This window comes from Musca autumnalis, unplaced genomic scaffold, assembly GCF_047663935.1.
Source record: "Musca autumnalis isolate F117 unplaced genomic scaffold, ASM4766393v1 scaffold_3, whole genome shotgun sequence".
Lineage (NCBI taxonomy): Eukaryota > Metazoa > Arthropoda > Insecta > Diptera > Muscidae > Musca > Musca autumnalis.
In genome coordinates, this window is record NW_027411866.1 from 150,574,430 (window position 1) to 150,601,411 (window position 26,982).

Here is a 26,982-nt window from a genome sequence, read left to right on the forward strand (position 1 = left end):
ATTACGTTTTATCGCGTATGCCGACACTTCGGAGTGACTTCTGAGTGACTTCCAAGGCGATTGTTTACATTTATTTAATGATTCAACACATTTGAACAAATATAGAACATTTTCTATCTGATGATTATATGAGACGGTGGTGCAGTGGTAAGCACACTCGCTTTGCACTCTGAAGGTCCGGGTTCGCTTCCCAAGTCGGGCAAAAAAACATCACATTTTTAAAATGACAAAAATAATGTAGGAGAGTAATTTCTCTAAAAGAGAAGAGAAATAAAAAAAATTAAAAAACTAAAAAAAATAAAAATAAAAAATTTAAATTAAATTAAAAATAAATAGAAAAAAAATAAAAAAATATATTTTTTTTTTAATTTCTAGAACTATCGCGGAAATGATCTTCTAGAAGTGTCGCTGGAGTGACTTCCAAGACGACACCCCGGCGTGGTTCATTTCTTCACAACGGAGGTCACTTCAGGGTGACTTCTGCGACTATCGCCGCGACTGTTTTCATCGCCCTGGGCGACACGCCTAAGTCACTTCCGCGATAGTTTTTGCTTGCAGGGTTATGCCATTATAAGGTGTATGGATGCATGTGTTGGTAATCAATAAACGTAATTATCAGCATTACCATTATAAATCAACACACAAAATACCCCCACACGCACACTCACACTCAATCCAAATGGCAAACAAATAACCCAAAGGGTCATATTTGTATGTTATCTGACTCACGTTCCGTATGGCTTATGATTAACTAAGCAAGCAAGCAATGCAGGCAGACATTAATCATACGTCATTAAATAAATTATATGCTATATAATGCAGATATACAATTATACATACATACGTACACAGATGCATATGTGTTTTATATGCGTGTGACGAGAAGATATTTTTATATAGATAATTATATTATCTCAAATGTGCGTTTTGAACGCAGCAGCGATGAAGTCATACATTAAGAATGCTTTAGCAAGTGAATCCATTTGATGTGAGGTTCTGAGGATTTGGATGGAAGCTTTGCGTATACCATTAAAGGGTTAATTTTCATGTGTCCTTTTAGTAGGGACACATTTATTAATTTTCTTGGCGTGATCTAGCCGAAGCAATCGTTGTAACATTAAAAGCTTTATTAATGAAAATGTCGTTTTGCACAATTTTCTCTCAAACTTTGAATGTATTGTTTAATACTTTAATATTGTTCCACCTTTGGAGCCAGTTCAGCACGTATAGGGCTGTCGAAGGTAATCGCTCGGTTTCGTCGACAACTAAATACCCTCAGTACCCAAATTCCGAGAGCTGGTCTTAAGCTGCACCTTTGTAAAAAAATTTGTATTTATGTAAATGTATTTAATATTTTATATATTATATTTTATATAGAACCCGGTCCGCGTTGCTGGACTTTATGCTTGACAATTCAAAAATAGTTATTTTCTACCTCACTTCTTCGGTCCATTGTAAAATCGAGGAGGATTTTAAATTTACCAACAGATTTTGTCTATACCCTTTCTTTTCTCTTGCGGCCTGTCGGATTTTTTTCGCCCATTGATGCTGTTTAGGATTCTCGAATTCTCCCGCTTATTGAGACTTATAACCGCCGTTGTCTCGAAAATAATTTGCAAGCCGATGCCCTCCTAATTTTAGCAAATATAACAATAACAATTGGCTCCCGAAATTCGTCTACAAATATGTAGCATTTTGGACCACGAGATATTCCTGAACATTTTGTGAAAATTCCATGAAATTAGGTTCAGTAATTTTGAAAAAAATAATGCATTGAAAAGAGCGGGCGTTGTCGTCAGTTTGTAAGATTAACATATTTAAAAAAGTGGGTGTGGTTCGGTATTTTGGCTTCAAATATGTACCTAGGATACACACAACCCCATTGCCTCCCAAAATTTGTGCTGAAACCGATATAACCATAAGTTTGGCTTATACATATAGCATTTAAAAGAAAGGCGTGCGGAAAGTACCCCACCTCCTCCGAAATTTATAAAAAATACATAAAAACGGCAAATATTGAGCATTTGCTGCAAATTTCATGGAAATCGGTTCAGTTGTATTGGAGATATAACATATTTAAAAAAACAGTACCTATATTGTAGATTAATCCGTAAATTTTTAAACCAATACATGCGTAATTTTTGCAAATGTAGCATAGGGGTGGTAGCCCGCTCCCTTTGGAATTCAATAAAATATGTAGCCTGCTTTAGGGGACCATCACCATACATTTCCTGACAATTTCTGGAAAATCTGTTCGGTAGTTTTTGAAGAACAAATTTAAATTGAAAAAAGTGGCAGTGGTAAAATTTTCTTTCCATAAAAACCTAAGTTGGGTTATGACGGCATTTGATTCATGGAAATAATGGTTTTAGACCCCAAGTATGTTTGAACGATATCCTTTTCAGACAATTTCGAGTGGATCTAGCAATATCCGTCCGTCTGTCTGTCTGGCTGGCTGGTGCGCACGATAATTCTCGAACGGATCAATCGATTCGGTTCAAATTTTGGGTATCGAAATATTTTGTCCAGATTTGAATTAAGTTCGAAGATGGGCCATATAGGTCCACTCCTTCAGGTACCTCCCCCACAAATGTTCAAAAATTGTTGCAAAATTTGTGCGCATGAATGAAGTAACCGAATTGAACCAAACTTTGCGTATGGTAATACTACCTCTAGGCATACATCAGGTTCGAATATGGATTATATCGGTCCACTCCTTCAGGTACCTCCCACACAAAATTTGAAATATGTGCAGTTTAGTGACACTTCACGAATCGTTATGACATTTTTTGTAACAGGATGTTCGTGCGGCCTCCGTTACGTCATTGTAATTTTTTTCGAGGGCAATTCCCATAGATCCCGATATAATGGCGCATAACCTAAAAAAACCCCTGCACTATATAGCGAGTTCAAATAAACGGTGGACAAATATAAAAGGAGTGGACAGATGAATTTTGGTATAAATACTTATAGATCACTGACAATGTCGAGAGCAAAAAATTGGGAAGGTCGGTCCACGTTTTGATATAGACCCCATATAACGGTACCTCCCGATTTTCGGAATTTTGAAGATTTTACATATATTTCACGCCCAAATACGCCGAAATTTTGCATTGAGGGTTCCCAATGGCCCAAAAAACGTTTCTGAAAAAAATTATGTACATAGGTCCACGGTTTTACATAGCTCCAATAGAACGGTATCGCCCGATTTTCGGTATTTTCAAGGTTTTAGTCACATTAAACAACCAATGTTGCTGATATTTGGTATTTAGTCTTCGCCAGGTCTTGCGAAATATTTTTACAGAGAATTGTTGGTTCACGTTTTGATATAACACCCGTGGAACGGTACCACCCAATTTCGGGTTTTTAAGGTTTTAGCCACATTATCCACCCAAAATTACAGAAATTTGGTGTTCAGTCTTCATATATTTTTGTGAGTTTATTAAATACATCAACATTTTGATACATCAAAAATCAAATACATCAAATAAGAGAATTTTCCGAAGAGTGTAAAAACCCCCTATGGCACCATATGTTGTGGCTGGAGATCCCCTTTCATAACGGTCAATGTCGATCCATTCCTTTTAGTATCTCCTCCGCAAAACTTTTGATCTTTAATCCTAATCAAAATTTTTGTCAGTTCAAAAACCCAAAATTTTTAAAACCCCCTAAATACATACGTATTTTGGCATATAACAACCAAACCACTGAGATTTCGATCCAACACAAAGACAACAATTGTAGCCAAGGCAATAATAAAGAACTCTCTAGTACATCGCAAAAGCATTGGAACGCTCCTTTATGTAGTTATGGCCTCGAGAAAGCGCACATTTTTCGGAAAATGTCGATAAATGACACTGTGCTACAAAATAGGACTCAAAGTCAGTGGGTGGAAAATTTCTTTTTGAGATGAAAGCCCTTGGTGAGTGTACTAAGAACCCAAAAGGAAATTTTCACCATAGGTCAAGTTTCCGAGATATTGCGTGATTAATGGTTTAATTTTGGTCACTTAATTTTTTAAAACATAGCTTTATATCTCTCTACAGCGTTATTGCAGCTTCATTTTGACATTACATGTCTTCAGTCAAATCGAATGGCAAATCTTTTTGTAGAATATTTCATCCCTCTAACTCAATTCCTTTCATGTCCTTTTCGTCTTTTATTTTTTGAACCGTAGTAAAAGTACCACAAGACGAGATTTTACAGCATCCAAGTATTCTACAAAAATTGTGTTCAGAAGATTTTAGATACGGTTCTCATTGATGACCAATCGATATTTCCCCCTTTTCATGGTCCTTTTTGACATTTACCCGGTTTTTGTTCAGAAAACTATGTTTTGTTTTTATGTATATTCGTTTTTGGTCTGTGGTGCTTCTGAAATACTTACCATAAATAGCTCTTGTAATGACGAACACGTTAATAACAAATTTTATTGGAGGATAGATCCGGTTATCTAAATTTTTGAACCGGATATTCTGATATTAAAACCAATTTTGGAACCGGTTTTAAGTAACCGATTAACCGTATATGTATATCATTAGGAAGCTAATAAAATGGTCAGTCAAATAACAGCAAGTAGCTGATTACAACATTGTTGGTTACGAAGCTAGAACAAAAAACCGCTTTTTTTCTTGCGGAAGTCCATACTTCCTGAGATATTGGCCGAAAAGCTCCAAATTGGTGCAGGCTATGCACATCGTATTATTTCATCCAGTCATGTATCAGGTTGGAATATAGATTGTATCGGTCCACTCCTTCGAGTACCTCCCACACAAAATTCGGATAAAGTGAAGTTTAAGAGCTCCTCACGGATCGTTTTGAAATTTTATTCAGTAAGTTTTTTGTGGCTCGCTTTACGACGGTAAAATTTTTTGCCGGAGTTAATCAATAATTCCTGAGATATTGGCCGAAAAGCTCCAAAAAACCCTGACGGCACCAACCAAAATGGCAAATCAGCAAGTTTTTGATTGATACAGGCTTTGCACATCGTATTATTTTATCCAGTCCAGTATGGGATTGAAATATAGACTATATCGGTCCACTCCTTCGGGTACCTCCCACACAAAATTCGGATAAAGTGAAGTTTAGGAGCTCCTCTCGCATCGTTTTGACTCTTTTTCAGTAGATTGTTGGAGCGGCCTCATTTACAATGGTACATTTTGTTCAGGAGTAAGTCAATACTTCCTAAGATAATGGCTCAAAAGCTTTAAAACCCTGTCGGATATTGTGCAAGATAACTCTAAAACATTTTCAAAAATTTCTTTCAAACTTATTTTAACATAATTTAATATTTTGAGTCCTTTATGAGGAAGTTTGGTTGCCAAAAGTGTTTGGTATATGTCAGTGATTTGGTATAAGCCCACGTTACGGTTCCTACAGATTTTAAAGCTAACTCGTGACATAAAATCAATATATTTTATATACGGCATAATTATTGTGTTTGGTTTGGTTTTGTTGTTTTTTTCTTGGTCAGTGGCTGAGGGTATTTCTCCGTCAGCACGTCCTTACTTGTTTTTTTGTAGATTTTAATGTTTTTTGGCTAAAGGGATCAAAAAGACCCCTTTATTAACCCGCATGAAAATAAGAACTCAGCGACCCAAAAACATAAGTACCCAATGCAAAGTCAAAATCTATTTAGTTTTAGATTTTTGGTCAGATTTTTTCGGGAAATTGCTTTTGTGCGGCGTACGAAAAGCCCAACGGGCTTTATGAACGACTTTCTAGCGGTCATAAAGTTCAAATCCAAACTGACTCTTATTATCGCGGATTATCAAACCATTTAAAATCATTTTGGGTATAATGTCTGTTGGACACTATGTCTCTACGTCAAAACAAAGCTCGTCAGGGGTATTTTGAATGTTAAGTAATGGCTAGAAGACAAAGGCTGATTTTGATAACTTCTATTTATACAAACATTTTTACAAATTTGTAGATATGAAGTATTTTATTGAAGTCTTTTTCTTTATCAAGTCACCCTAGTGTCTTGTCTAGAAATTATCAAAATCAGCCTTTGTCTTCTAGCCATTGCTTAACATTCAAAATACCCCTGACGAGCTTTGGCAACCACCAAGCGAAACGGTCCGTAGGGTAATTGGTTGAATGTGTGTTGTGGTATAACGCTAGAATTCATTTTTCAATACAAAACTCCTTAGGCCATGTTAGCTCGATTAATCCATAAAATAATAAAGTTTCATAAATAATTGGCCTTCGTCCTAAAAAGACAATAATAAATAAATGGTATTTTTATTTTGCTCAGTTATTTAATATTGTTTTTTTTTTATTTAAACCTCTGAACAATTTCCATTTCTCAATATATTTTTTTTGTTTAACGAATGACCTTCACAAGTACATGCTACCCCTCCCATTCAAAGAATATTACTGTCTCCTTTTTTTATTCAAATATTGGGATTTTTAATACAAATTCTGGGGTATGTTGTATTTACGTCAATACACTCAGTTTTTTTTTTTGTATTGACGCCACTCTATTCTGTGAAAAATTGGTAAATAAAAATTTACATTCCAGTTTCGTTTGAAATGAAAAAAAAAAACACGAAGTGGAAGATTATAATCATGTCATAACCACCACTACCATGTGCAAAAATATTATTTACCCTGCTGCAGCAGCAATTGATGATGCTGTGGGTTTTGTGTGTGGCGAATAGAAAGCTTTGAAGGGATTTTTGTTCATAATGCAAAGCCATACCATGCCGAGCACGAACTCCTGTGGTGAGGTGACAATGTGGTTAAATACGTCAGAATGAAAAAAGAAACTAAATATTTTCAAATATTTGCTGTGGAGGACAAAAATGGTGCTTGAGCATTTTTTTTTTTTTTTTTTGGAAAATTATCATATTTTTGTGGATTATGAAGGAAATAATCTATGCAATTATTTAGGTAATGTTGTAATTGTTGATTTCCAATGAAGATTGCGTGGTTTTGAAAACCAATAATGAAGAAAAAGGTATTCCACCCAATCAGGAATGTGTGGGTAGGAGTATTATATGTATTAAACCTTACGTCAATCCTCACCATTTATCATTGAGTTGAAGACTAATCAAAAAACGTTTTTCAATTTCAATTTTGTTTGTATTGGAATTCTTCCAATATGCAATATGAAGTATGCCCTTTGTTTGGTCCCTTTCTTATTTTTGTTAATTTATAATTATAAAGTAAGCCAGCTTAATCACATATTTGTTGTTTTTAAATAAATGTGACCGAATAAATGTGACCGATGAATTCGTTTAAATGCGAATTCAACAGAAACATTCAAAAACTCTCGTAGCCGCATATGCAAACCAAATTAACTACTCCCACTGTTATGCGTCACCAGAGAATCATCATAACTATTTTGTGGGAGTAGTTAATTTGGTTTTCATATGCGGTTACGAGAGTTTTTAAATGTTTCTGTTGAATTCGCATTTAAACGAATTCGTCAGTCACATTTATTCGTGAACTCGAGTCGTCATAAAATTGGGGAAGAGTTCTTTGTAAAGTAAATCAATTTTAACTACACCCACTTTAAAAACTTGTTGTTTTAAAAAACAACAAATCTGTAATTAAGCTGACTAATTGCAAATAAGAAGTAAAACACACATCACAACAAAACTGCCAAAGTGAATTTTTAATTTTTATTTAAGATAAATCTTTTACAAGTATTGATATGTAAAAAGTTCGTCTTTTAATCTTTTCTCAGTTATTTTTTTATTTCTTGGCACAAAACTCTCTTTGGCTAGCTTAAAATTTATATTTGTTTTGAAATATAATAACCATTCTACTAGCAAATGGGGGGCAATATACAACTTTGGCATCATTAAAATTTAATGTTGGGAGAAAAATGTCAGTTAACTGCAACAAAGTTGAATGAAAAGACATAACAAACAACAGTTTAACTCAAACTATGTTAATAAAAAATGGATAGGTCAAAGGTAGTGAAGGATTAGAAGATTGTGCTTTAGCTATCTTCTATCATTGAAGTTGAACTTAATGTAGGGATTTTTGCAGGGATCTACAGTGAAACGTACAAATACTTCGTTCTGTACAGTTATGAAGAAAGAGGTATGTATATCCATACTGGGTGTTTGAAAGTGCGTTCTAACTGTGTTTGACTGTTTTCTTTTTATTGGCCTTTAAAAGAGGTTTTCATTTTCTGTACGCACCATTAGCCCGTACGTCAATCAATGTCAAAGTTCACAAAAAGTTATGTGACATGGAAACGTTAAACATTCAACCGAGATTACATACAATGTCATTCAATGTGGACAGAGAGAGAGAGAGAGAGAGAGAGAGAGAGAGAGAGAGAGAGAGAAACATAAGTCTTTGTTGCGTAAAAGTTTAGAAGAAACGAAGCGTTGATACCCTCCATTATACCATAATTCATTAATTGATTGATAGTTACGTTCCCACAAAAGGACTTTGAAGAATCACTTTGGAGGAAAATAAAATCAAATTTATTGGGAATCAGAAACTAACAATGCCAAAAACTTACATGCATACTCGGATTTCCGGGAATAAAGTTGAGTGTTACCTAAAAATAAAGCATAAAGAAATATTAGTATGTAATACAAAAAAGAACCAGAGAAATAGTTGAAGAACTTCCAATTAATTTGTCTACAATTTCTATAATATTAACAATAAATGTCTCTCCCTTGTTGCTACTGTAATATGCAAGTTAAAGTGCCAATCATTAATAATTCAGTATCGTATTTTTTGACGCGTTGTCGATATTCTTTTAATTAATTTTTAGAGGTTCATACGGGCTCCGTTGTAGGGTAATTTTTTCCCATATTGTTTTTATGATTTTGTTTTATTTTCCGCGAAAATAAAAAACAAATTTAAGAAATATTTAGGCATCAGTGGATACATATTAAAGTCTGTTAATGATTTATACATAAGTTCTTATTAAAAAAACAAAGGGAATCTTTAGATATTTTTTCTTTATACGGAATAAAAATGGCCATATATTTTGTTCGGAGCATCCGATTTTGTGAACGCGAACAGATGTTAAACCATAATTTTTTTTCTTAACCCTTGCACCAAAAATCGCTAAAGTGCTCACAAAAATAAGTCTCATCAATTGATTGAATAGTGATCACTTTTTCAATACAAACTGCTTAGGTCATGATAATGATTAATGTCCAATCAATTAAATTAAAACGGCTTTGCCGACAGATATAGTATACCCTCAGACTGTGTATTGAAACTTTCATCTACGGGCAGATCGAATATATTTAGGGTATTTTCAGAATTTTGTGGCCCTTTGTGGATATTTGAACTTGCCGACAAAAATGTGGATTAAGATTAAAGTTTAAAAGTGTTACGGAGGACGTATTTGAAGTTATAGACCGACATAGTCAATTATGGAAGTGGATCTTATTTTTGGAGTCATATCATTTCGATAGATATCGCGCCCACCAGTCATTTCAGTGGGTCATTGTATAACTTTTGAACCAGTATGCCAGGAAGCATGGATTTGCCCACGGAAAAAAATAATATCGCTGTAAACAGGACTACAACGAACAGCAGCGGTATACATTTCCAAAGGATATTCGAACAGACCAAAAGCTGCACTTAAGACACAAATGTTGAACTTTTGTGTGGGGAAACCCTAAGGAGAGGTGCGATATGTGCCATTTTAGAGGTTAAACCAAAATGGGCCATTTTAGAAGTAAAACTACATTCAGACAAAATATTAGGAGATCCAAAGTTTGGTTGCCCTGTTCAAGAGATATCGTGCATACCATTTTAGTGACATTTTTTAAATATTGGGGAAAAGTACCGGAAATTGTGGACCAGTTTTGCCATCTTCGTACGGAAACTAAGTTTGGACAAAATGTGATGAAGGCCACATTTTTGACCAAATCGGTTGATCAGTTCGAGAGTTATCGTGCTCTCCATACATACATACATACATATGGTGCCATAGGTTTTTTTTATACCTTTCGGGCTGTTATATTAAGAAGTATGGACTTGCCCCTGAAGAAACATTTACCGTCGTAATGGAGGCAGGGAATGCAAGTTGCCTCAACAAAAATCAAAGTGATTCGAGAGCAGGTCTTAAAGGTCAAATTTTGGACTTATCCGAAATTTTGTGTGGGAGATACCCGAAGGAGTGGACAAGTATAGTCCATATTCGAACCTGACCTATATCTGGTAGATATATTAGGATGTGTAAAGTATGAATCGAATCGGTTACTCCCTTCAAGGGTTATCGTGCGCACAATTTTATCGAACACTTTTGAACTTTTGTGGGGGATGTACCTGAAGGAGGGAACCGTTTTGGCTTATCTTCGAACATAAACTATGTTTGGACAAAATATTACGAAGCCCACATTTTGGACCGGAAGATCCGTTCGAGAGTTATCTTGCGCTCTAACTACTACACACGGTGTCATATCTATTTTTTTGCAACTTTCACGCTATTTTCTCAGGAAGTGTGGACATGCCCCTGATGAAAATTGTACCGTCGTATGGAGGACAGTTAATACAAGTTGTTACAACAAAAACCAACGCGATTCGAGAGCAGGCCTTAAACTGAAATTTTTCGAAATTTTGTGTGGGAAGTACCCAAAGGAGTGGACCGATTGAGTCCATATTAGAACCTCATCTAAGTCTGGTAAAAATTTCACGATGTCCAAAGTATGAACCAAATCGGTTACAAATTTTTCTAACATTTTTGAACTTTTGTGTGGGAGGTACCGGAAGTAGGGGACCGATATAAACCATCTTTGAACCTAAACTAAGTTTGGAGAAAATATTACGAACGCCAAATTGTGGACCGAATCGGTTGATCCGTTCGAGAGTTAACGTGCGCTCCAGCCAGACAGACGGACCGACATGGCTAAATCAACTCCAAATTGTCTGAATCGGATTTCGTCCAAACATACTTGGGGTCTAAAACAGGCCTGCTCAGACACATACAAACACATTTTGTAATTGTGTTGGTTTTGAAATACACAAATTTCAATTTTCCTTTGTCTCTCTGTATACTGTGAGAAATATCGTAACAGTTTTTTTTTATTTTATATTTCAAAATATAGAGTAGAATAATTATTTTATTTTGACCAAATGTGACTGTTGATGTTATAATTTGTTGCAAATCAAGTTCGTGACAAACCAAAGTGCGTTGACAAACCAAACACTCTAATTTGCCGTAAAAATTTTAGGCAAATAAAAATTCGTATTCAGTATCTTCATTCATTTTTTCAGTGTACGCATATAAATTCATAGACAAATTCGAAAACAGAACCTTCCTCATTGAATGTTCAATAGAGACTGATTTTTAATTTTGAAAATATTCAAAACAAAAACAAAAGCTCTCTTTTTAAATTGTGTGTGTGAGAAAATTGACACACACCGACAGCTCAGGTGCGCACCTTGAGCAGGCCTGGTCTAAAACCATTATTTCGACGAGGCACATTTTGCCCGTATGATAGTGTATACACCATCGTTAGCATAAATGCTGAGGGTATAAATCTGTGGTTTTCTTTGATAACGACATAAGTCGACTTATGCAAATTTTGAGTTATTGGTGCCACGAAGTTGTACTTTTTGAGAGCATTCCAAACCACTTTTCCGTTTTTGAAAAAAATTTCCGTTACTGATATATTTTTTGAAAAAACTACGTAGGTGGGTCTTTTATAAAATAATTTTCATAATAAACTTATCATCTGGACATAAGTTGCAATAAGGGTGTCATATATCTATAATGAAAATTTTATAATACCGCCCACCATTTCTATATAACATTAGATTGCTTAAGATGGAGTATTCCTCCAATGGCTTAACTTCACTTATTACCCTCTATTACAGAGAGTTATGTTTTTCAAAACGAACTGACAGTGTTGCAAAATATTACTGATCGAAAAACCGAACTGTTTAAGTGTCTAATATTCTCAAATAAATGAGAATCACACTCACTTTTCGGCTTTTCCAAAAAACATCAGAACAAAAATATTTGCAAACAACTATCAGCACGTATCAACTAAGAACTCATCGAGTTCTGTAAGTTGAAAAACAACATCACAGTTGCTTGTGAGTGATTGTTGTTGGAATTTTTTATTTTTTACAAATTCCCTTTCGCGTGCCATTCGCTGTTTTTTGTTTGTTTTGTTTAAAGTTGAAGATTCAATCTCATTTGATTGCTTAAGCTGGAGTATTCCCCCAATGGCTTAACTTTATTTATTACCCTCTATTACAGAGAGTAATGTTTTTCAAAACGAACTGACAGTGTTGCAAAATTTTACTGATCGCTACCAATACCATGACTTCATCCCGGCGAAGGGAATTATCAAAGCTGAAAAGCAAATTGATAATAATCTATAATAATTTTATCCATGGTTCTACCAAGTTCGAAGATTACCATTTCGGTTCACTCGTTTAGGTACCTCCTCCATAAAAGTTCAATATTAACTAAGCAAAGATTTACAGTACGATTTATACACTTTTTATGCGCTCAAGCCTATTGTTCAAGCACTTTTCCACTCTGCATCGTCGACAAAAGTAGTTGACCACGCCTTTTTTCTTGATTTGCCGCAAGTCATTGGGTCCCAAGTCAGGCACCGGATTGAATCGATTTATAAGAGCTCACATTGTCATGATTCACAATGATTCGTCTTCTTTTGTTCGCTTTTCCAATTTCTCCGGAGACTTCTGGCAAACACAATGTTGTGTACCACTCAGAATTAACCACCCCACGTTGCTTAAGCCGTATAGTTGCCATACGTTTAGTTTTGCGAAGAAACAGGCGACCCTTTTCTTGGAAGTGCTTCTTACATGAACAACTTTCGTTGGATTTGGCTTATCTTTGAAGACCCACATGGTCGAAAAAAATGTCAAATGGCATCTGGCAACATGCAGAAAGTTATCGAGCAGCCCTCGTACGAGTGTATTTGAGGATGAAATTATTTGTTTACATTTTGAACTGTTAATTTTACATGATTTCATACAGGGTCAACATTTCCCAAAATCTTTCAATTTTTGGGGAAAGAAGAAATCAAATGTCACTATAATGAGATCAATACCTGCTTTGGAGAAATATACGGAAGTGAGAACCCTTATTACATCCCCTTGATATAAAAAATCAATGGATTTTAGAATAATTATGAAACCTTAATATTGCAGTCAGTCAAAAAAAAAAAAAAAAAAAAAAATTATAAAATTTTGACAGGAAAAATAAGATGGAGAAGCTGCCCCACCGATGTGGGCAACTATTTTTATAAATTAAATAAAAAAATGAGTCTTTATTAATTACTAGCAGACCCCGGTCCGCGTTGCTGGCCCGTCGTAATGAGTTTTAATGACAACTTTATATCGACTTTATGCTTGAAAATTAAAAAATAGGTATTTTCTACCTCACTTCTTCGGTCTATTGTCAAACCGAGAAGGATTTCTTGTCTGTAACCTTTCTTTTCTCTTACGGACTTTGTCGGATTTTTTCGCCAATTTATGCTTTTTAGGATTTATTATCGTCCATGTCCCTGTCTTTGTCCTAAAGCGATCTAATTTTAAAGGTTAAAAAGTGGTTAAATCGAATTCTCCCGCTTATTGTGACTTATATGTTTTAGCTTTTCATGGCTGATGGACCGTTGAACCTCACCATTCAAGTAAATTTGTAAATATATAGTTTTTCTTGACCGGGGCACAACCACCGTTGTCTCGAAAACTAATTTGCAACCCGATGCACTCATAAGTTTAGCAAATATAGCGATTATAAAATAATAGGCCCCGAAATTCGTCTACAAATATATAGCATTTTGGACCACGGGACATTCCTGAACATTTTCTGAATATTAGGTTCTGTAGTTTTGGAAAAATAATGTTTTGAAAAGAGTGGGCGTAGTCATCAGTTTTCAAGATATAACATATTAAAAAAAGTAGGCCTGGTCCGGTATCTTGGCTCCAAATATGTACCTAGGGTGCACACAACTTCATTGCCTACCAAAATGTATGCTGAAACCGATATAATCATACATTTGGCTTATATATAGCGTTTAACAGAAAGGCATGGGGAAGGTACCCCACCTCTTCCGAAATTCATAATATATACATAACAACGGCAAACATTGAGCTTTTGTCGCAAATTTTATGGAAATCCCTTCAGTAGTATTGGAGTTATGACATATTAAAAAAAAAACATGCGTGGTCGGGCCTATAGACCCTAAAGAAGTACCTAGATTGTAGATTAATGCGTAAATTTTTAATCCGATACATGCATAATTTTTGCAAATATAACGTTTTTTAAAAATATCACATACGGGAGGTAACCCGCTCCCTCTGGAATTCAATAAAATATGTAACCTGTTTTCGGGGGGCGTGGTAAACTTTTCTTTCCAAAAAATCTAAGTTGGGTTATGACAGCATTTGATTTTTATTCATAAAGGTAAGCCGTTTTTTTCAAATATGCCCCCTTCAAAATTCAAGAAAATATGCCCGTACATTCCCAGACATTTTCAGGAAAATCGGTTCATTAGTTTTGTAGATGTAACATATTTTAAAAAGTGGGTGTGGTCATTGGATCCTAAAAAAGTGGGTAAGGTCTTCCGAAATAGATACATTCGTAATTATTGTAAATATAACATTTTTAAAAAAGTAGGGTATAGGGGAAGTACCCCGCCCCTTCCGAAATTCAACTGAATTTGTAGCCTATTTTAAGCGGGGGCCATCCTTGTACATTCCCTGGCAATTTCAGGAAAATCGGTTCAGTAGTTTTTGTAGAAATGATAAAAATTGAAAATTGAAAAAAGTGGGCGTACATTTTCTTTGCATAAAAAATATCGAAATCGGTCCAGCCGTTCTCAACTGATGCCATGACCAACGAACGACATTTGATTTTTATTTTTAAAGATTTAAAAGTTTGGACAAATCACGATTTCCTTGACAATCCCTTCAGAAGTTTTGTAGATATAACCTAATTAGAAAGTGAGCGTGGTCGGATCTTAAGTCCCGAAATAAGTACGTAAGGTTGGAGACACAATCGCCATTGACTCGTAAATAAATTCCGAAACCGATACATTCGTATTTGTTGCAAATATTGCATTTTTACTAAAATAGGGCATAGGGGAAGTACCCGCCCGATCCGAAAGTCAAAAAATATGTATCCTATTTTTATCGGGGACCAACCCTGTAAATTCGCTGAAAGTTTCAGGAAAATCGATTCAGTAGTTTCGTAGATATAACATATTTAAAAAAGTGGGCGTTGTCCGGTCTTAATGCCCCAAATAAGCACGTAAGGTCGGAGACACAATCGCCATTGACTCGGAAATTAATTTTCAAAGCGATACATTTGTAATTGTTGCAAATATTACATTTTTACAAAAATAGGGCATAGGGGAGGTACCCCGCCCGATCCGAAATTCAACCAAATGGGTAGCCTATTTCAACACGGGTCCATCACTCTTCGTTCCCTGAAAATTTCAGGGAAATCTGTTGAGTAGTTTCGTAGATATAACATATTTATAAAAGTGGGCGGAAAAGTGGGCGTGGCCAATTTTTCTTTGCATAAAAACCTAAACTGGACTATGACTAACATTTCCACAAAAAATTATCCAAATCGCTCCAGCCGTTTTCAACTGATTCAATTACCAACAAACGACAATTGAGTTTTATATATAAAGATTTTCTAAACAAACACTATATATTCTCACAGCTATTCTATGGATAGTTTAACACTATGATAAATCTTTTAAATATTTGGAAAGGTAAAAAATATATCACTCAATTTACTTAGAGTATTATATTAGTACAATGTTATGAAAAATACTACGTGATTTTTACACAGTTAAATCAAGGCTGTCGAAGTTTGGAAGGTAAATATCATCGATAAATATACAATTTATCGGTTACTGATGTTTAAAAATAAGTCATAGTTTTGAAGATAATTGTCGAGGGCAAAAAATTTGTCGGTCAACGTTTTAATATGGCTCCCATATAACGGTACCTCCCGATTTTCGATATTATGAAGATTTTACCTAAGTTTCTCGATCAAATTGGCTGAATTTTAGCATTGAGGGTTCCCAGAGGACAACAAAATGTTCTGATAAAAATTATGTAATGCCATTTAAACTTCTCTAGAGTGGTGTCATAAGACACGTTTGCACTCGGCGATAAAGAGTATGTTCCATATCATTGAGCTTCTACAAATGGGGGTGCCCTCATTGATATAAGAGAAGTCTCCCTTGTCCCTTCTGGGATATATTATAATGCTTCCCCGATGGGCGGAAGTGAGTCATACATGTCAGTGAAATACTCGGTCATACAAAAAAAAAAAAAAAAACAATCAATTCTGGTGAACTAAAACAACCTTATACCCAACAATTAATTTGTGCATCCTAATCTTTAATTTCCACATCGTCGAACATTGTAATCCTTGCTATCGCAAATGAAATATTGTTGCAAAAACATTTTTTACTTTTAAAGCATTTACAAAGTTTTTGCAAATGAATAAAATACAATTTTACACACAAAACAAACAACCACAACAAAAATCTCATGAAAACAATAACCGAACAAGCAGCACAAAACACGTGGGTGTTTGGAAAACCTAAAATATTCATCCCTTCCTCTGTTACCGTTTTTGCTGATAGTCGTTATGATGACGACGCCGACGATGACGATGGGGAAAATATGGTGGGCGACAACGTAACACTGTGTACCATTGTTCTAATCAGTTTGGCCAACAACAATGGTCGTCATCGTTGTTGTCGTCAGGAGACAACAAACATGGTTGGTTTTATACAATGTGACATATTTATTTGTATTTGTGATTGTGTGATGGGTCAAATGCAAAAGGAATTAGTTGATAAAATTTTTTAAAATGTTGATAAAATTTCTTAAAATGTTATTTAGTTTTTTAGTATTGGATTATAGGGTCTTTTAGATAAAGCTGTTTTATTAAATTAGTATCTTAAAACATTATCAATTTAAAGTAAAATAAATCCTTTTACTAATAAGCTTTTGTTCTTTTCTCCTATTCCAGGATCATCATAATGTGAACGATATGCCTGGTAAGTGAATGAGAAATAATGCAAGAAATAGGCAATATGACAATTACCTTGGTCGAGACTGTGAAATAATTTGATGCAAAAATATCTTTTCCCAAGGACTTAAACATTGAACTAAAGAAATACAAATAAGCGAGGACAATATTCGGGACGGGCTGCCGTTATAAAAACAACGTTGGCTATTTCCTTAAAGATGCTTTTTGCCCATTCCCTGATCCCTGAATATTATCGGATTATCACCAAAATTTGTAGGATTCTACGATCCGTGACGATATAATCAAAATTGTGACCTGTAGCGTGGTTACAAGGTTCAGATGAACGAACATACATAGTCCGATCTAATCAGTTCATTGAGACGTTTCTTTTGGTGCGTAAAGGTGGGTCTACGACCATTATTTCGATGTGTTAAAAACCTTTGAGCCAAAACCAACTTATAATACCCTCCCCACATAGTGGTGTAGGGTATAACAAATTCTCTTCCAAAGAATAATGAGAACCATTTCCCATACTAAAGACGTTTCAGTAGGACCGAAATATCTGTATTATAGAGTACAACGAGGGTCACTAAAAACCTTCTGGCCTAGGCAACATACAGTGTCGCCAGGCATCATTTGACATTTTTGTGGAAATTTTGACAGTTTTTAGCCTTAGCGTACTCAGGACAGTTTCACATACGACCATCACGGTGATATTGAACCAAATTTAAATGGAAGGTACTTACACCTGGGAAGTTTTTGCGGTTTCTGAAACTACAATATTTATAGATGAGAAAAATCAAAAAACAAAAAAAAAAAAAAAAAAAAAATAGCCGGAGCGCTTTCAAATAAATCACGATTCAAGTTGACATTTTTAAGGGTTTTTAGATTTTCACAATGTTGCTTGGAAACCGCTAGTCCTATCAAAATATCTAGTCCTATATACAATATCTTCGTAGTTTTTACCGTTATGAGATATAGAAGTTCAAATTAGGACAATTGATTGATTGTATCGCCTACTTATAATCGCCTCCTCCCCACATAATAGTGCAGGTTGTCACAAGGGACATCTCAAATATCCTGAGTGCAATTCGCGTTCTATTTTTAGCTCCTTGATGTGGAACATCTTTTATCACCGGTACGCAATACCACTAATAAATACATTTTTATAGCCGAATTATTAGATAATCTGGAGTATTTTTCACAGTCGATGAAGTGTTCATGTCAGAGAAAGAACCACTGGCATATGTGATCAAGGTGGCCCAATCACGCGACGGCCAGTTCTATGTACCGGATTGACCCGAGGAAACATCTTCTCGGCCAGGGACCGTCACCTCAGCAACTACTTCTTCGTATTCTTTATTTTTATTTTGGGAGCGGCATGTCCCGGAATGCCTGCTCAGGATTCTTTGATCCGTGCCGGGATAGAAAGTAACCCCTGACCATGGTCTTGCGCAGTTTGTCAACGTCTCATCCACCACGGGTCGGTGTCGCCGAGATGCAACGAGTGCGGTGGATAGGTGCATTTCAGGAACTGTTTAGGCCTCAGCTTCCGGAGGAAGTATTACGACAGGGTTTATATTGCTGCGCCAGCATGATCCCATGTGAGTCTTCATCATCATCATCGGACTATGAAACTCCCCTGCAATCTCCCAAACAGCAGTATTAGCCGCAGCCGTTAACACCGCGTATTGCTGTTCCAGTTCCTGACAATGTGACATTCCTGCAGTTTAACTGAACTGAAGAAATATAATGGTCGCGGCGATTCAGGAAACGAAGCTGAGCAACAACTGCAGTCTTCGGTGTTGTGATGGATACATCGTTCATCGCCTGGATCGTACGAGAAGTGGGGGTCGTGGACTTGCTACTGCACCAGTATGTCGAGTACATACCTATCTCGCCTGAGCTAGTTTCTAGGGACCCATACTGGGAGTGTATGGGGGTAGCGGTAAGGAGTGGAACCGCCGAGATAAAACTGCTGAATGTATATATCCCGCGGCGTTATTTGCCTAACATCAGACATCTGCTGAGAGGTGATAACCGGCTGGTCCTTGGGGATTTCAATGCGCATCATGAGTTATGGCATTCAGCCCTAGGGAATGAGCAGAGATGCGCAGATTTGGCTGAGCAAATAAAAAGCTTTACATTCTGCACTGCTAACGAGGACTCACCCAACAGGTTTAGAGGAGACTGCCTTGGGTCGGACCATCTCCCAATCCTCATCTCCATCAATAGATCACCAGACTTCATAACCTCTGAACGCCGTACTTTCATTAACCATGCGAAAGCTGGTTGGCAAAGTTTCACAGTGTTCACTAACCAACGCTTCAGAGAACTAGCAAATCCCTCTGATGTGCGGGTAGCAGAGAGAAAATTCAGAGAGATCATCACTGCTGCAACCGCTCGCTATATTCCTGCTGGTCGAATACCTGAAATAATACCCAGCAGATGAGACCGGATTTACTAATGAGCGTGATGAGCTTCGCCGCACGAACCCTAATAACCTCACAATCAGAGAACTGACAGTGGAAGTCAATAGAGTAGTCGGTGAACACAAGCGGAAAAAGTGGCTAGAAAATCTGAAGTGCTGCAACATTGGAGCTGGTTGTAATAAATTGTCGACAACGGTTAAGGCGTTATCGAACCCTGGTAGGAAAGACGATCGGACATCTGTCATGTTTAACGGAGTGTCTGTGACAGATCCGAAGAAGTGCGTGGGTTATTTCTGGCGACAATTTATCAAGCTGCCCGATATCGACTTACCGAGGAAGAACCGCTACAATTTACGATGGATGATGTTGCAGATGTTATCCGTGGCGCAAAGTCATCCAAAGCGCTTGGACCTGACGGAATTTCAATGGTGATGCTAAAATAGCTGGATGACCCGGAAGTCGAGTATATAAGTAATGTCCTCAACTTATCGCTAGCCACCCTAGTAGTTCCCGAAGCCTGGAAGATGGGCATGGTGGTCCCACTGCTTAAACCTGGCAAGGATGCCAGAAAAGGTGAATCATACAGGCCGATTTCGCTTCTATCGCCAGTAGCAAAAATAGACGAGTCGTTACTCCTCTTCAGCATCAGAACGTGTTATCCAGTTGCGGATCATCAACACGGGTTCCGGAAGCAGCATAGTACCACAACAGCACTGCAAACCATTTCCACATTTCTATTTGCCGAGAACTCAACCAGGTCGAACCATGACACAGAACAGTGATGGTAGCATTGGTTCTGACGAAAGCGCTTGATACGGTCAGCCATGCTAGTCTATTCGAGGATATCGAGAACACTACCCTCCGGCCTGGCCCATGGTAGAACAAATACAAGGTAAAGTTAATACTACAACAAATACAACTCGAACAACAACCACAAAGGAATTTGTTTTTGTTTGTAAACCTTAGTGTCAACGTAAATGTAAACAAAACAAGGACATGTCTATAAATTATTGGAATTTAAAAAAATAATAATTTTTCACATTTGATTGAATATTTTGGAAAACATGAATGAAAACTCGTTAGATTTTCAATTTGAATGTCTCCATATCATTCCACTAAATGCATAATTTCTCGCAGAAAGTAGAATACTTGCAAAAATGTTTCGGGTCGCTGGTAATTCATTGAAAAAAGAGAAGATGTTTCAATCATTTGCTTTTGAAAACAAAAAAGCACATGTTTATTAGGGCTTTATTCTTTTCAAGTTTAAGAAAATACCACACATATTAACAAATATTGTACCGCCTCTATAAGCGGTGTTTTAGTGTGCGGCATGTCGTTCGGACCTGGAGGAGGTTACATGTCAATGATATGAAGCCGTCTTTATGGGAAATAGTTTTTTTTTCTGATGAATAAATTTGTTCTTCAAAAATATATATCCCTAATATACATCGAACATAGAAATAAATACATAAAATGTCGAATGGAATTTGACACTAACACTACAACCCAGTTCAGTCAGCTGGGTATTGCTGTTACCTTTTCTTGTTCTACCATGGCCTGGCCCTGGATTCTTGTTCCATGAAAATTTGAAATGAAAAATATTTTCTTTATAATTTTTTTCATTGACATTTTTCTCCTTTATACAATTTTTCATTTCACATTTTCATAGAAACAGAATTGAGCCCCTGGTCTGAAACTATTTGTGTGGTCGTCAGCCAAACGTACAATTCAGAGATAGGAAGTCCAAACCCCCTAGAGTGAAGCAGGGAGTTCTCCAAGTAGGGGTGATATCTCCGGAACTGTTTAACCTCTACCTTTCTGCAATTCCACGCCCTCCCGACGGCATTGAGTTAATTACGCACGAGGATGATTGTACACTCATGGCGTCAGGTCCCAGCATTGGTAACATTTGTGACAGGCTAAACGCCTATCTCATTGATATTGTAGAGTTTTTCTACGCGAGGAATATGAAAATATCCACCACTAAGTCAACAGTCACATTATTCAGCACATGGATGGCGCAAATAAAGCTCCGACTGAATGTGCAGGTCGACGGTTCAATTATTCCAACTTACAAATCTGTTAGAATACTGCCCTGAGAACAGCTACAGGGTGTCCCCTCATGTCTTCAGTGGACCATTTACATTAGGAGACCAAGATCTTGACGTTGCGTCGACACAACAGGAGGTTGACGATTGCTTGTATGCCATAGGCAACACCACCAAAATTACCATCTGACGGATGTATCAGGGAGGATTATTGTGATCTGGAAAGGGAGGTCCAGAGATATAAAAGATAACCCCTAGATCAACGTTCTTATCAGGCAAGTGTGAGAGATTTTCAAACTGATGCGGTCACTGAGGCTTTAGAAGCCTATAGTGCGAATATCGTCCTCGAAGATCATCCACCACCCATGGCAGCGGAAGAGCAACAGCTGCCAAAGCAAACGAGAGTCGTGTTGGCACAACTAAGATCTGGTTGGTGCAGTTGCCTTAATTCTTACTGGGCCAAGATAGATGGCACGCAGAATATCTGCCCAGCATGCGCCACCGGACCGCATACTACGCAGCACGTTTTTAACTGCCCAGCCAACCCGACTAACCTAACACCATTCTCACTTTGGACTAATCCTATTCAGGTGGCGTCCTTTCTAAACTTGGAGCTGGAGTAGAAGCTGCTACAACAACAACCAAGGTGGCCATGCGCCAAAGCGACACCCAACTGAGCCCTTTGTTAGCCAAAGTTGTAACATGTATTTTTATTGTTCCGTAACTCTTTAATTTTACATTTAGAACTTTCTGCGTTTTACTTTAGCGTTTTGCTATGCTATGACTTAAAATTTGCTAAACACTAGGTTGTGCCAAAATACAAAAAATTGCAAAGTAATATGTATTAGAAAATAGGAATGGAAATTGCATGTCAGAAGCATTGTAATCCAATATACATAAAAGATATGCATGTTTGTACTCGTGTATGTGCTTTCGTATATGTAAATTTACATATACAGGAAAAAAACTGCAACTATCCACAACATCAAAATTTGTAATCTGCATGAATCACAGTTACCGGTAACTAAAGTTGAGGGTGGAAATGGATTTTAAAATATTTATCTGTACAAAGGTGTATCGGGAACAACGTATAGAATGAATGATAAAGGTAACATGTATGTAGATTTGTTGGTCTGATAATACGTGAAAAATGTTCTTTAAAGGATCAAACTATGGAAATCTAATAGATTGCAAACAATTACTTAAATTTTTAACTGAACAAAAGCAGGTCTTAGGCAGTGGATTAATAAGTTACAGTTTTGAAATAAACCCATATTAACCACCCTAAAGACCCTATAAACTATTTGCACTATTCGTCACCCAGAACGTCCCAACATCGTTCGCTGCACTTCCAAAAAAAGCCTATAGAAAGTCCAATAAAAGTAAAAAACGCATAAAGTCCTCCCGGGACGAAATTTTAATGCTTCCAAGGAAGACTAGATACGAAATTTGTCCCATTTGTTTTTGTTGTACTTTCTTTCATATTTATTTTGATAGTTCAATGGCGTCTTTGCTGTTTTCTCGATTCTCTTGTATTTGCCGTTTGTTGCACAGTTGGTTTCCAGAGGTTCCCAGATCTTCCGTCTGGAAACATCGATAACGAGAAGTGATTGGTTATAAATATGGGGGACTTTTGAGACAGCAGTCAGTTATGAATTGTAACGTGACTGGTAATCATCGATTAGTAAAGAAGTAAAGGAAAGCTGTGTACTACTAGAATTATGCTGTGTGCTTAGTAAATAAAGTCGATTGTGGATAAGTGTAATAAAGTCAATAAAGCATTGTAGAAACGTAATCTAAAACGTATCGGGAAATAAAACAACGTCTACCCGGGGATTTTTTAAACCTAATTCCGTAAAAATTACTATAACCTCCATCTTATGGTGGAGGGTTCAAAAAATAATGTTCTCTGAAGATCACATTCACACGAAGCCTATCAAATCTGTTTGATAGGCTTCCTGTTCAAGGGGTTCTCTTTAATTTCGTTGAACCTCTCTCTCTCTAGATAACGAAGATTTCTTCTGACATGCCTGGGTGGCGAAGTCCTATAAACCATACCGTGATTGGGATAACTCTAATGGTAACGTCCGAGAACGTACTTCAACGAGAGCATGTAATGTATGGAAGAATCTTCTACTCCTCATGCAGATCGTCTACTGATGACATTAGGGAACATCCTGTAGCAGTTCTCAGGGAAGCGTTCTGATAAGTTTCAATGCTGTTCCATCGCGTTGCATATCACTGGGCGACATATCGCCTTAAGTGCTGCCGGCGAAGGACTTGAAGACCTTGTTCCTACATCTATGCTTGTTGCAGATAGCTGTGACATGCGTAGACGATGTGAAAGTGTTGTCGAATGCTACCCTAGGATCTTGGGGTAGTTAGTGGTCGAAACTCTGCTACCATCGACCAGGACATTCAACTCTGTTGTTGTAACAGTATATAATATGTTTGTAAGATTGTTTCTCTGCTTAATATGACTCTGGATCTATCTTCAATTCTAGGGATGTAGCTGCTTCGATGGTTTGTAGCCACAAAGCTACTGGACTTAGTTGATTAGGTTTAGCAGGGAAGTTGAAAAGGTGCAGTGTGTCGTGTGGGCTTGTGCCGCATGCTGGACAGATGTTCTGCAGGGTTTCAGCGATCCTTGTCTTATAGAGGGCCGAGGACCTCATTAACACGATAGTTGTCATCTGCAACTGCATCTGTGTGAATGTCATTTAAACCTGCTGATAGGCTTGTTGAACTAGGGTTTCTCTTTTGTAACGTTTGACTTCTCTTTCTAGATCATGAATATCCCTTCTGAAATCCCTGAGTGGGGGGGGGGGGGTTCATATCCATCCTTAGTGATTAGGATAGCTATCAGGGTAACATCCGGTCAAGTACTTCAAAGAAATCATACCAATGTGTTGCTGTAATGGAAGAATCTTTGTCTCCTCGTGTAGATGGAAGATATAGCCTGACCTTGGGGAACTTATAATTGATTATCCCACTTTTCAAACTTTACCTGATGTTAGACTGCTCAATGTCCTCGAAAGGTTTCGATAAGTCGAGCGCCTCTAACTTTGTTGTTGTTGTAACACTGTTGTTTATTATTTTTTTTATGTTCGTTTCTCTGTTCAATCTGGCTCTGGTCCTATCTCCAGTTCCAGAAAAATGGCTGCTTCGATGGGATGTAGATGTTTGGCGGGGCAGTTGAAAAGGTGTTCTGTGTCGTGCGGGCCCATGCCGCATACTGGGCACATGTCGGCTGCCGACTAGGGACTTGAGAACCTTGTTCCTACTTTTCAGCTTGTCGCAGATAGCTGTGGCGTGTGCGCACGACGTGAATGTAGTGTTGAATGTAACCCCTAAAATTTTAGGGCAGTTTGTGGTCGGAATTCTGCTACCGTCGAACACGACATTCAACTCAAGTCCAAACTGCGCTGTCCATGTGGTGAACAGAGTGGCTGTAGATTTTGTGGCGGAAATCTGCACATTCCTCGAATGGAAAAAGGTGGTAAGATCGGTTGAATAGTTGTTCAGTCTCTCACAGATGTCATCAGGATAGGTATCCGACGCCAGGATCGTGAAATCATCCGCATAAGTTACGATCTCGACGCCGTCTGGAGGGGGCGGAATACAGGAGAGGTAGAGGTTAAACAGTTCCGGAGATATCACCCCACCTAGAGGGACTCCCTGTTTCACTCTACGGGGATTGGACTTCTTATTCCTGAATTCCACGTACGACTGGCGTCCACACATATAGTTGACTATCCACCGTTTCAAGCTTGGCCGGAGGGTTGTCTGCTCAATGTCCTCAAACAGCGTGGAGTGCCTGACTATATCAAAGGCTTTTGATAAGACAAGCGCCACAATCAGTGTTCTATCGCACGGTCGTCTCTGGTTGAGACCTTGACAGATATATGTAGTAATGTCGTGCAGCGCTGTTGTCGTGCTGTGCTGCTTACGGAGTCCGTGCTGATGATCGGTAACTTGATAGCTATTTCTGACGCTGGGGAGGGCTAAAGCCTCAAGTGTCTTTGCTACGGGCGACAAAAGCGAAATCGGCCTGTACGATTCACTTTTGCTGGTATCCTTGGCTTCCGTAGCGGGACCACCCTGCCCATTTTCCAGACATCGAGAACAACGAGGGTGGCTAGCGACAAGTTGAGAACTTTAGTGAGATACTCCAATACCGACTTATCCAGCTGCTTTAGCATTACCATGGAGATTCCATCAGGGACCAACGCTTTGGATGATTTAGCGTTTCTGATGGCATTGGCAACATCATATATTGTAAATTGTGGTGGTTCATCTTCGGCAGGAAGATATCTGATGCGACGTAATACTCTTCTCTTCGCCCTGTCACTCTCGGGGTGCTTGACAAACTGTCGATTGAAATTACTTGCGAACCTCTTCGGGTCAGTCAACATAACGTCGCCATACGTGACTGAGGTCCTATCTTCCTTTCTTACAGGGTTCGAGATTGACTTAACCGTTGCCCACAATTCACCTATACCGGCTCCAATGTTGCAGCTCTTCAGATGATTTAACCATTTGTTCCGCTTATGCTCGTCGACCAGCCTGTTAACTTCCAGTGTCAGCTCCCTGACTCTGGGGTCATTATGGTTGGCACGACGAAGCTCATCACGTCATCCCGTCGCCTCTGCTGGAAAGTTTGGTCTTACTTCGGGACCAGCAGAGATATGGCGAGCGGCTGCAGCAATGATGATGTCTCGGAACGTCCTTTCCGCTACCCGAACATCAGAAGGATTGAGAAATTCTCGGAAGCGGTGATTGGTAACCTCCCTGAAACTAGGCCAATCAGCTTTCTTATGATTGACGAATGTGCGGCGTTCAGAGGTGATGAAGTCGGGTGGTATGCTAATGGAGACAATTATGGGGAGATGGTCTGATCAAAGGTAAATGACGGGTTGCTAGGTAACTTTGTTCTACCGCACGGCTTGTTCTGGCTGTGTCCTCGACTAATATATGGCGTGCAGCGCTATTGTAGTGCTAAGCTACTTACGAAACCCATGCTGATGATTGGCAACTACATAGCTTAGCGACGTAGTACTTTTCTCTTCGACCTGTCACTCCTGGTCCTTCGACCTGTCACTCCTAGGTCAATTAGCTTTCCCATAATTGAAGAAAGTGCGACGTTCAGAGGTGATGAAGTCGGTCGGTCTGCTGTTGCGGACGATTATAGGGAGATTGTCTGACCCAAGGAAAATGGGTTGGCAGGTGACACTGTTTAGCAGACCAGATGACACGATGGTCCTCAGTACGCTGTAACCATCACAACACTATAATCTGCAGTTGGTTTCCTGCACCGCCTCGACCATGATATTCTTCCGCTTCATAATGTCCACAATTTCCTCGATCTTACTTCGGAATTTATTGCAATTAAACTGCAAAAATGTTGCATTTTCAGGGATAGGAACAGCAAGGACTGGCGTTAAATGCTGACTGGGCGGTTGCTGTTGGGGTATGTGGGGGAGTCTCGTATTGTAATGACGATGACCCACTATGGGGCTGTGTTCCTGCA

At 37.9% G+C, this 26,982-nt stretch overlaps 1 protein-coding gene across 1 annotated transcript in view; it reads left to right on the top strand.

Annotated features, from left to right (window-relative positions):
* The window catches only part of Rab3-GEF (Rab3 GDP-GTP exchange factor), a 271,271-nt gene that overhangs the window by 62,682 nt on the left and 181,607 nt on the right, over nucleotides 1-26,982 (top strand). Inside the window, exon 2 of the mRNA XM_073974859.1 lies at nucleotides 16,973-17,000. The gene's annotated coding sequence lies outside the window, so the exon portion shown is untranslated. The remainder of the gene's footprint in view (nucleotides 1-16,972; nucleotides 17,001-26,982) is intronic.